Raw genomic sequence first — 9049 nt, 5'->3', positions numbered from 1 at the left:
TGACTGTGGATTTCTCATCAGAGGCCATGAAACCTAGAAGACAGTGGAACCGTATCTTTGAAGTGCTGAAAGAAAAGAACTGTCATTCTATGTTCAGCAAAAAATTGTCTTTCCGGAATGAAGACAAAGTAGACATTCTCAGATGACTTAAAATATTACCAACAGATATGACCTAAAATAAACACTAAAAGGAAATTTTTTTCAGGTGAAAGGGAAACATAGATCATCAGGAATGAAGAAAAAAATAACACAAATGATAAATATCTGGGTAAAAAAGGAGTATTTTTTCCCCCAAAAGGTCTTTAAAATATTTATGACTACAGAAATAAAAAATTATATTGCCAGCTTGGAGTTCTGTGTGCAAGACAAGTGACAACTACAACCCAAAGAGACTGAGTATTGACCTAGGGGCATGGTGGCTCAGTCGGTAAAGAATCTGCCTGCAGTGCAGGAGACCTGAGTTTGATCCCTGGGTCGGGAAGATCTCCTGGAGAAGGAAATGGCAACCCACTCTAGTATGCATGCCTGGAGAATCCCATGGACAGAGGAGACTGGTAGGTTACAGTCCAGGGGGTCGCAAAAAGTCATATGACAGTGGCTAACACCACGTTAATTACAGTATCAGGGCACTCTTCTGACTTTTCCCCTACTGCTGCCCATTGGGTTGGGTGCTTGAAGAAACCCAGAGCAGTTATAGAAAAAATAAACAATCTAAAGTTTCCTTACACATCTCAGTTGTCCATAAGTAAATTAAAGATCTTGTCACATGTATGTTTTTCCTCTTTTTGGAAGGAAAGAGACAAACTATTTGCATGATTACCATATTGTTTCTAATTATTTTCATATTCCAAGTTGACAGCTCAATTCAAAACTTCCAAAAAGTTTAATACAGGTGGAAAAGTTTTCTGCATGCTACTCTCTTTTACCTGATCCCACTTTATCTCTCACTCTAAGAGACCATTTGTAAACTGGGAACTTATGTTATTACCTGTCTTTTGTAAACTGAAAAACTTCTGTTAGATAACCTAAGCTCTGTTCTCCCTCCTAATTTTTCTAACTGACCTGTCCCAGATTCAAAACCACCCCACCCCAGCTCTAGCTGAAGTGTATCTTATTCCCTGGGGGCATACTCCCTTTGGATCTTTAAAGCATGGACTCCTAAAAATTGCTGAAGAGAAAATTTTTTTCCACATCTTTAGTAAGCTGCTGATGGTAGTAGCTAGGAACTCTTAGTCTTAAAATTTTTTCCTCTAATTTTCTAAAATTATATACTCATTTTTTAGAAGACTTCCTTTCACACAAGGACATATAAGGGTGAATCTTTAGCTTCTTTCCCTGGTACTGTGTTTTAAGCACAAGGGTGGTAATTAGAAACTACATTGACTCTTTGAGGAAGACGGGGTCGCGGCTGCAGCGGACTTGTGTGCCGCCCGCTCCTGCTCCTGACTCACTGCTGTTCGCTCTTGCCGAGGAACAAGTTGGTCAAAAAAAAAAAAAAAAGAAACTACATTGAAATATTCTTTTGCTAAATTTTATGTCATGTAATTTTATTGGTTTCCTTATCAGCTTACTAGTGGTATTTTTACTTTTTCTCCTTTTGGTTGGGAGTAAAGGAGGCTCATTTTGTGAGGTATCAGGGGAGGAATTATGAGTGACCTGATTTTATTCTGCTATGTCTACTCAAAAGCCTCAGCATGAGATAAAGCTTTTGGCTTCTACACAACATGTGTGTTTCCAAGTAACTAACTTCAAACCCTGGAAAATTGTACTAAAAACAACAGGTCTAATAGAAAAAAAGAAAATTAGGTATAAATCACTCAAAATCTATGCAACTTTGTAATCAGAGTATCAATAAAAAATAAGTCTAATAAAAATACTAGCACAGCTAAAAGACATTGAATTTTTTTTTTAATGATAAAGGTAGCTTGGTGGGAAAAAAACTGAGGAAAGGTTGAGGCTACTGAGTTATGGTGGCCTGGACAAAATGCCCACATGTTGGGAGGACATCACAGCACGGACTGCAAGGACAGAGCACATGGCTAAATCCTGAAGGAAGGTTTTATGGTCAAGGCACCCACGTGGTATTAGATGCTTCTGCAACTTGAGGCTAGTGGTACTTGTGTAGTTTGTGCTTTATTATTATTTGATGCTGTAAAACATGATCATGCTGGGGTAAAGTCCGCTGGAAAGTTTTACATGAAAATTCTCAGTATATCCAGAGTATTCATTTCCCAGTTACCATGAGCTAGCTTGGATTACTCAGAGACACATGATAGTGAAACAGACTACCTATTCATACGTGCTGTTTCCTAAGAAGATCATTTTAGCAGAATCTCTAGCTATATACTAGCTTATAAAAATGATGCTGCATAACAGACTTTTTAAATGATCTGGTCAGGGTTTTAAAATGCTAAAACAAGAGCAGCTAAAGGCAGGAAAAAGTAACGAATATAATGCTTACTAAATGTGCTTACATTATCATTAAATATGGAAATCTTGGAAATAGTCCACACATGCAACAGGAAAAAAAATTGATAAACTAGGGTACAACAATTCACTGGACTATAATATATACATTAACAAAAATTTATACTTGTGTTATCAAGGAAGAACATTTTGCGAAAACGATGTAATACACGTAAGTCTGTGTGCATATATACCAAAATGTTGGCTCTGGTTATCTCCGTGTCTCAATGTGATAGGATTCCAGTTGAATTTTATTTTGTTTTTTTTTTTTCTCTCTTATCTGTATTTTCTTTTTTTCTGTAATAAACTTATATTACTCTTGCAATAAGATGAAAGGAAGTTACTATGAAAACTCACATCTGAAAATATTTTAGTTCTCTTAATGTTTTATAGCAGGAAACAGCAAGCAATATAATTTCAAAACCATAGGGGGCTAGTTTTAAAGAGCCTCTTCCGCTTCAACCTACTAGGCTGGTGGAGCTTGGTGATGTGTGGATGCGGCATGAAATGTGGTGCTGGGGTCTGGAGAGGTTATACCAACACTCAAAGGTCTGTTGGATTTGGTCTATTGCAACAGCCTCTACTTATCAACAAACTTTATTTTCAGGGACCATCCATCTGTTACCGAATCACTATTTCCTCTGAGGCACACGTGTATGCAACACAATACAGAGGCTTTACTTGGGGGGAAGGAGAAAGTGACTATAACAACAGGAAAGCGGGTTACTGCTACATCATGAATCAAGCCACCAAACAGGGAAGAAATAAAAGGGTGTTTTCTTGTACTTGCAAGTGTAACCACATCATGGTTGGAGCCATTCAGAACAGGGACGATTCAGGTGGGTCTCCCTTAAATATTTCTGAAACCAAGCCAACAGGGCTAGATCCCAGAGACTCTGAAACCGGTATGGGTCTTTGTGATGTAACGTCTGCATCACGATGAGCCAATGACTTACCTCCTCTGGGCCTCAGCTATCCTACTTGGAAAATGTTTGTGATGATTCCAGAGGTTCTCCTCTGGCTCTGAAATTCTACAGTTATAGTTTAAGGAAATTCAATGACTATTAGGGGAGCACCTACTCTGCGCAAGGTATTATGCCAGGTTCTCCAGTGGGTACAAAGTGAGTAATATGCTGTTTCTCTCCTCAGTCGGCTGATAGTCTGATAAGAGGTACAGATACAGAGATAATTAAAGCAAAATAAAAGTGCTACTCTTGTTATTTAGTCTCTGAGTTGGTGTCTGACTCTTTTGCCACCCCATGGACTATAGACCACCAGGCCCTCTGTCCATGGGATTTTCCAGGCAAGAATACTGGAATAGGTTGCCATTTCTTCCTCCAGGGGATCTTCTGACCCAGGCGTCAAACCCGCATCTGTCTCTTGCATTGGTAGGCGTATTCTTTACCACTGAGCCACTGGGAAGCTCACAGAAGTGCCACTAGAGCAGACTAAACATGATGCCCTCCAAGTTAAAAAGAGCTAGAAGAGCCTCAATAAGAGTTCTAAAGCTATTCTCAATTTTTTGGCCATCTGGCTTTCTAAAATATGACCAAATTCTTTTCAAAAACTCCAAACTGTAACAAGCCAATATAAATAGGAATCTGCTTTGTTACAAACACAAAAGGAATTCGCTCCATTAAAACAGAATGAATGAACCCTCAGTAATTCAGACCAAGGAAGGTAAGAATTGAGACTTAATGCATGGGATATGGGCATTATGTGATTTTAATGACTTCTAATTTTACTTTCAAGGGTATAAAGAAACATTGCCTAGAAATCTTTACAAAGTGACTTTTGTAGAATATAAACTCTGAAAGCCCCATATTTGTCTAGTCCAACCTTCTCAGTGTACAGGTGGGAAAACTCATACAAGTTGGTTATTCAAGGCCCCAAAGAGAGAAGTCATTTTAAATGACCCTGCACGTGTTTGTAAACAGTTATTTGATGGATTTAGAATTTCTTGAAAGGGCCTTGTTCTCCAATGTTCTCCACATTTCCTACAATCTTGTTCAGTCTACTCATTTGAACTTTAGGATTGTGAGAGAGATTTGGTAGCAAAAGTAAGCTTTCATCTATTTGTGGCTCTTTCCATTTGTCTTGGTGTCAAACAGGCAATTTCTAGCCTATATTGTTAATGTGAAACACATCAGAGGAGGAAAAAAGTCATCAGATATTAAGTGTCCTGGTGGTATGTTTCCAGGCAAGGGCCTGACCTTCTGCATTGCAGACTAGCTAAAACGTGAAGTCGCTCAGTCGTGTCCGACTCTTTGCGACCCCATGGACTGTAGCCTACCAGGCTCCTCTGTCCATGGGATTTTCCAGGCAATAGTACTGGAGTGGATTGCCATTTCCTTCTTCAAGGGATCTTCCCAACCCAGGGATCGAACCTGGGTCTCCTGCATTGTAGACAGACGCTTTACCGTCTGAGCCACCAGGGAAGTCATTGAGAGGTGTCAAAGCATTTTAATGCCCAAAATATTTCCCCTGCTAGACTGCTAAAGCTAGATTACTTTGTTATGAATTCATTCCTCTGGAATATAATTTTGTGTCCCCAGCTGTCATGTGTGAGAGGTAATAAAATTTCACCTATCAGGTTAAATCATTTAAAAGTGCTATTTGGTAGGTCAAAAAAAAAAAAGGCAATTTCATATGATTGTTAATTTCACATATGTGTAGTTAATTTCACAGAATTAACTAATTAGATATTAACTACCCTCTTATAGAACAGATAATAAGACTCTAAAGGAAAGAGGCACTGAGAAGCTACATATTGACAGAAAAGAGAAGAGTTAGAAACAAAAGGCATAAGATGGGAGGTTGCCAGGGTAGCTGAGGGGGCTAGACTATCTAAAAGGGAAAGGATGAAGAGTATATGAACTTGGTCTATGCTACACTGTCTTCAATGCCAGTTGTGTTCAGAGATGCAAAAGAAAGCAGAGACATGATCTCACTGTACTTCAAGAAAAGAATATACAAATTCCTAGTGAGCCGTACAAGCCTATATAAAATCAAGACCTGGATTGTTTTCAGACCACACATATTACAATAATTCCAAAAAGAGAAAGATCACTCTAGGTGGTCAGGCAAGAGGCTAAAGAGGTAATATCTACAGCTTAGCTCTGAAGAATCTGAGAAAGTAGGAGGACATGTACTCTATCTACTTATAGCAGATTTTATCCAAAAAAAGTTGGCAACTTCCAATATGGATACAAAAAGGAGTCTCCATCCTCCAGAGACTGCTGTTCTTCTTCCTCCCCTGGCTTGGGGTAGCCTAGCATTCCACCATTTGTGATTCAATTTCACATGAATTAATGAAGTCTTCATCTTTGGATGCAAAAGAAAAAAAGGGATGTGGAGAGAGAGGGAAAACTCCCCCAGAAATAATGCTTATGTAATCCTGCCTCAATTTCTCTGTCATCAAGAAAGAAAACTCATGGGAACCAGAAGGTGACAGAAAGTCCCATCTCTTAGACTGAGGAATTCAATTTCAGTTTGATTTGATTATTAGAAAATAAACAGAATGAAGGTAGGGCCAAGTCCTTAGCATTAGCACATTGAAGTTAAGCATGCAAAGGTTTTTAAGCATAAACAGAATACCCAAATAGCTCAAGAGGGAAGAAAATCATGTATTTGGGCTCAGAACAGTTGGTATGACTGGGCAACCAGGAAAAGGTAGAGATATCTGAGAAGAATTCACAGATGCTTCTACATAAAGACAACTCTACTAGTATTTCTGAGAATATATCACATGATGTAAATATTTAGAGCAAGTATTTTTAAAGCTGTTTGCCCATTTTTAACATTTGCAATCTTTATATTTCCAGTGGCTTTCTGTTTTGTTTTTAATCATATGCACTGAAATATCTTTAGGATATGTTTTTACTAAGGATCAGGTGTGGAAGTTATAAAGATAAGGTTTGGGCAATAAAATGTTTTAATAAATGACATCAGAACAAATCCAATAAACTGCAAGAACATTATATATTGTAATAGTTCCTAAACTTTTCACCATCAGGCACAACATTTATTATTCCTTCTCCTCACCCCAGGATTCATGTTTTATAAGATAGTTATTACTATCCAATAAAAATTTCATTCCATCTATGTTCCCACATTCTTTCTACTTTTGTTGTATTCCAGATTTTTAACAATCCACACTTATGAAATAGTCACAATATTAAGAAATCATGTATCTTAGCTTCATAAAAAATTAAGAAACAATAACATGCTAACCATGCTATAGATCTGACTGTCCCTGTGTACTCACATCTGAGATCATGGCATCCTCAGCATTCATGTCATAATCTTCGAGAAATAATCAGTGGTTTTGATCAGGGAAGATTAACCTTTTTATTCCTTTTCCTCCCTCTTTACTTATTTCCATCCCTATTTTATTTATTTTCTTCCAGTTGAATTAAGATAAATAATTGATATACTGCACTGTATAAGTTTAAGGTGTACAGCATAATGACATGACTCACATACACCATAAAATGATTATCATAATAGATTTAATGGACATCCCTCATCTCATATGGATACGAAATTAAGGAAATAGAAAAAAATGTTTTCCTTGTGATAAGAACTCTTATAATTTACTGTTTTAATAACATTCGATATAATATAGCAGTATTTGTTATATTTATCATGTTTTACATTAAATCCCTAGTACTTATTTTATAACTAGAAGTTTGTACCTTTTGACTGCCTTTATCCGATCTCTCCCCTAACCCTGGCCCAATTCTGGTAACCATAAATCTGATCTCTTTTTCTATGAGTTTGTTTGCTTATTTGATCTGAAAGTACAGTTGACCTATATGCTATATAAGTTCCTGTTATACAACATACCAGTTTGATATTTCTATGCATTTCAAAATGATCAACCAACACAAGTTAGTTAAATACAAAGACATAGTTATTGACTATATTCCCCACACTGTATATTTTGTACCAGTGAGTCGTTTGTATTGTAACTGGAAGTTTGTACTTCTTACTCTCTTTTACCTATTTCTTTCCTCCCCCAAAATGATCAACCAAGATAAGTTGGTTAAATACAAAGACACAGTTATTGACTATATTCCCCACACTGTATATTTTATACCAGTGAGTCGTCTGTATTGTAACTGGAAGTTTGTACTTCTTAATCTCTTTTACCTATTTCTTTCCTCCCCCAACCCCCTCTGTCCTGCCAACCACTTTACCCTCTGTATCTATAACCGTTTTAGTTTTGTTATATTTGTTCATTTGTTTTTTAGATTCCACATATAAATCACACAGTATTTATCTTTCTCTAACCTTATTCCACTAAACATAATACCCTATAGGTCCATCCATGTTGTCCTAAATGGCAAGATTTCGTTCTCTTTGATGACCAAGTAATATTCCTTTATATACATATAGCACATATTCTTTATGCATTTATCTATTGCTAGGCATCTAGGTTGTATCCATATCATTCAGTTATTCAGTGAACTTGCTCAGTCATGTCCAATTCTTTGCAACCCCATAGACTGTAGCCTACCAGGCTCCTCTGTCCATGGGATTTTCCAGGCAATAGTACTGGAGTGGATTGCCATTTCCTTCTCCAGGGGATCTTCCCAACCCAGGCCTCGAATCCGGGTCTCCCGCATTGTAGACAGACGCTTTACCGTCTGAGCCAGCAGGGAAGTCAGGTGGTGGCAAAATACTGGAGTGGGTTGCCATTCCCTTCTCCAGGAGATCTTCCCGACCCAGGGATTGAAGCCATGTCTCCCTCATTGTAGGCAGATGCTTTACCCTCTGAGCCACCAGGGAAGGTATCCATATCATAGCTATTGTATATAATCCTACAATGAACATAGAGATGCATATATCATTTCTAATTAGTGTTTTTGTTTTCTTCAGTTAAATACCCAGGAGTGGAATTGCTGGGTCATATGGCAGTGTTATTTTTAATTTTTTGAGGCCTCTCCATACTTTATCCATAGTGGCTGAACCAGTTTACATTCCTACCAATAGTGCATAAGTGTTCCCTTTTCTCCACATTCTCTCCAACACTTGTGTCAAATATATCTTCACTCATTCTTCACTCTTTCATTTGGTTATTTTTCCCCATTACTTAAAACTGTCAAATGTTATAACCTTTGACTTCTCCAACCAGTCTTTTTCCTGAGAAGTAGTATAATTCTAGCAAAAAGTTTAAAAGTGTATTTATTTTTAGCAGTCTGAGTGGACTATTTGAAAATGAATGTACTATTTGTATTAGTTTCCTTGAGATCATGGCATAATTCATGGCTCCACCACGACTATCATCCTCATAACCTGAGTCCGTAGTTAAGTCCATAATTCTCCTGAGACACTCCTTACCCAAAAGTGGATACAACGTTCTTAAAGCTCAAAAGCAGTAAGATGTGGATGACAGATGCAACATCTCAGTAAAACCAGACAGAAGAGGAAAGGTAATGTTAACTAATAGAAGGATTTGACTGCCAGGCTAAGCATTTTGAAATGCAATAGAAAAGAAGCTCAGTAAAGAAAAAAATATTTGGGGGTCAATGAGATCTAGTATTTTTGCATGTTTTAATTTTAGATTCAGTGTCTACTT

At 37.5% G+C, this 9049-nt stretch overlaps 1 non-coding gene across 1 annotated transcript; it reads right to left on the bottom strand.

Moving 5' to 3' along the window:
* Positions 1-4832: 4832 nt before the first annotated feature.
* On the bottom strand, positions 4833-4904 carry TRNAC-ACA (transfer RNA cysteine (anticodon ACA)). The gene has a single exon. It is a non-coding gene; the product is annotated as a tRNA-Cys (tRNA).
* Between the last annotated feature and the right edge of the window lie 4145 nt (positions 4905-9049).

Source organism: Bos indicus, chromosome 14 (genome assembly GCF_029378745.1).
Source record: "Bos indicus isolate NIAB-ARS_2022 breed Sahiwal x Tharparkar chromosome 14, NIAB-ARS_B.indTharparkar_mat_pri_1.0, whole genome shotgun sequence".
In the NCBI taxonomy this organism is placed as follows: domain Eukaryota; kingdom Metazoa; phylum Chordata; class Mammalia; order Artiodactyla; family Bovidae; genus Bos; species Bos indicus.
The sequence above is the reverse complement of the archived record's forward strand: the minus strand, read 5'-3'. Positions and strand labels throughout refer to the sequence as shown.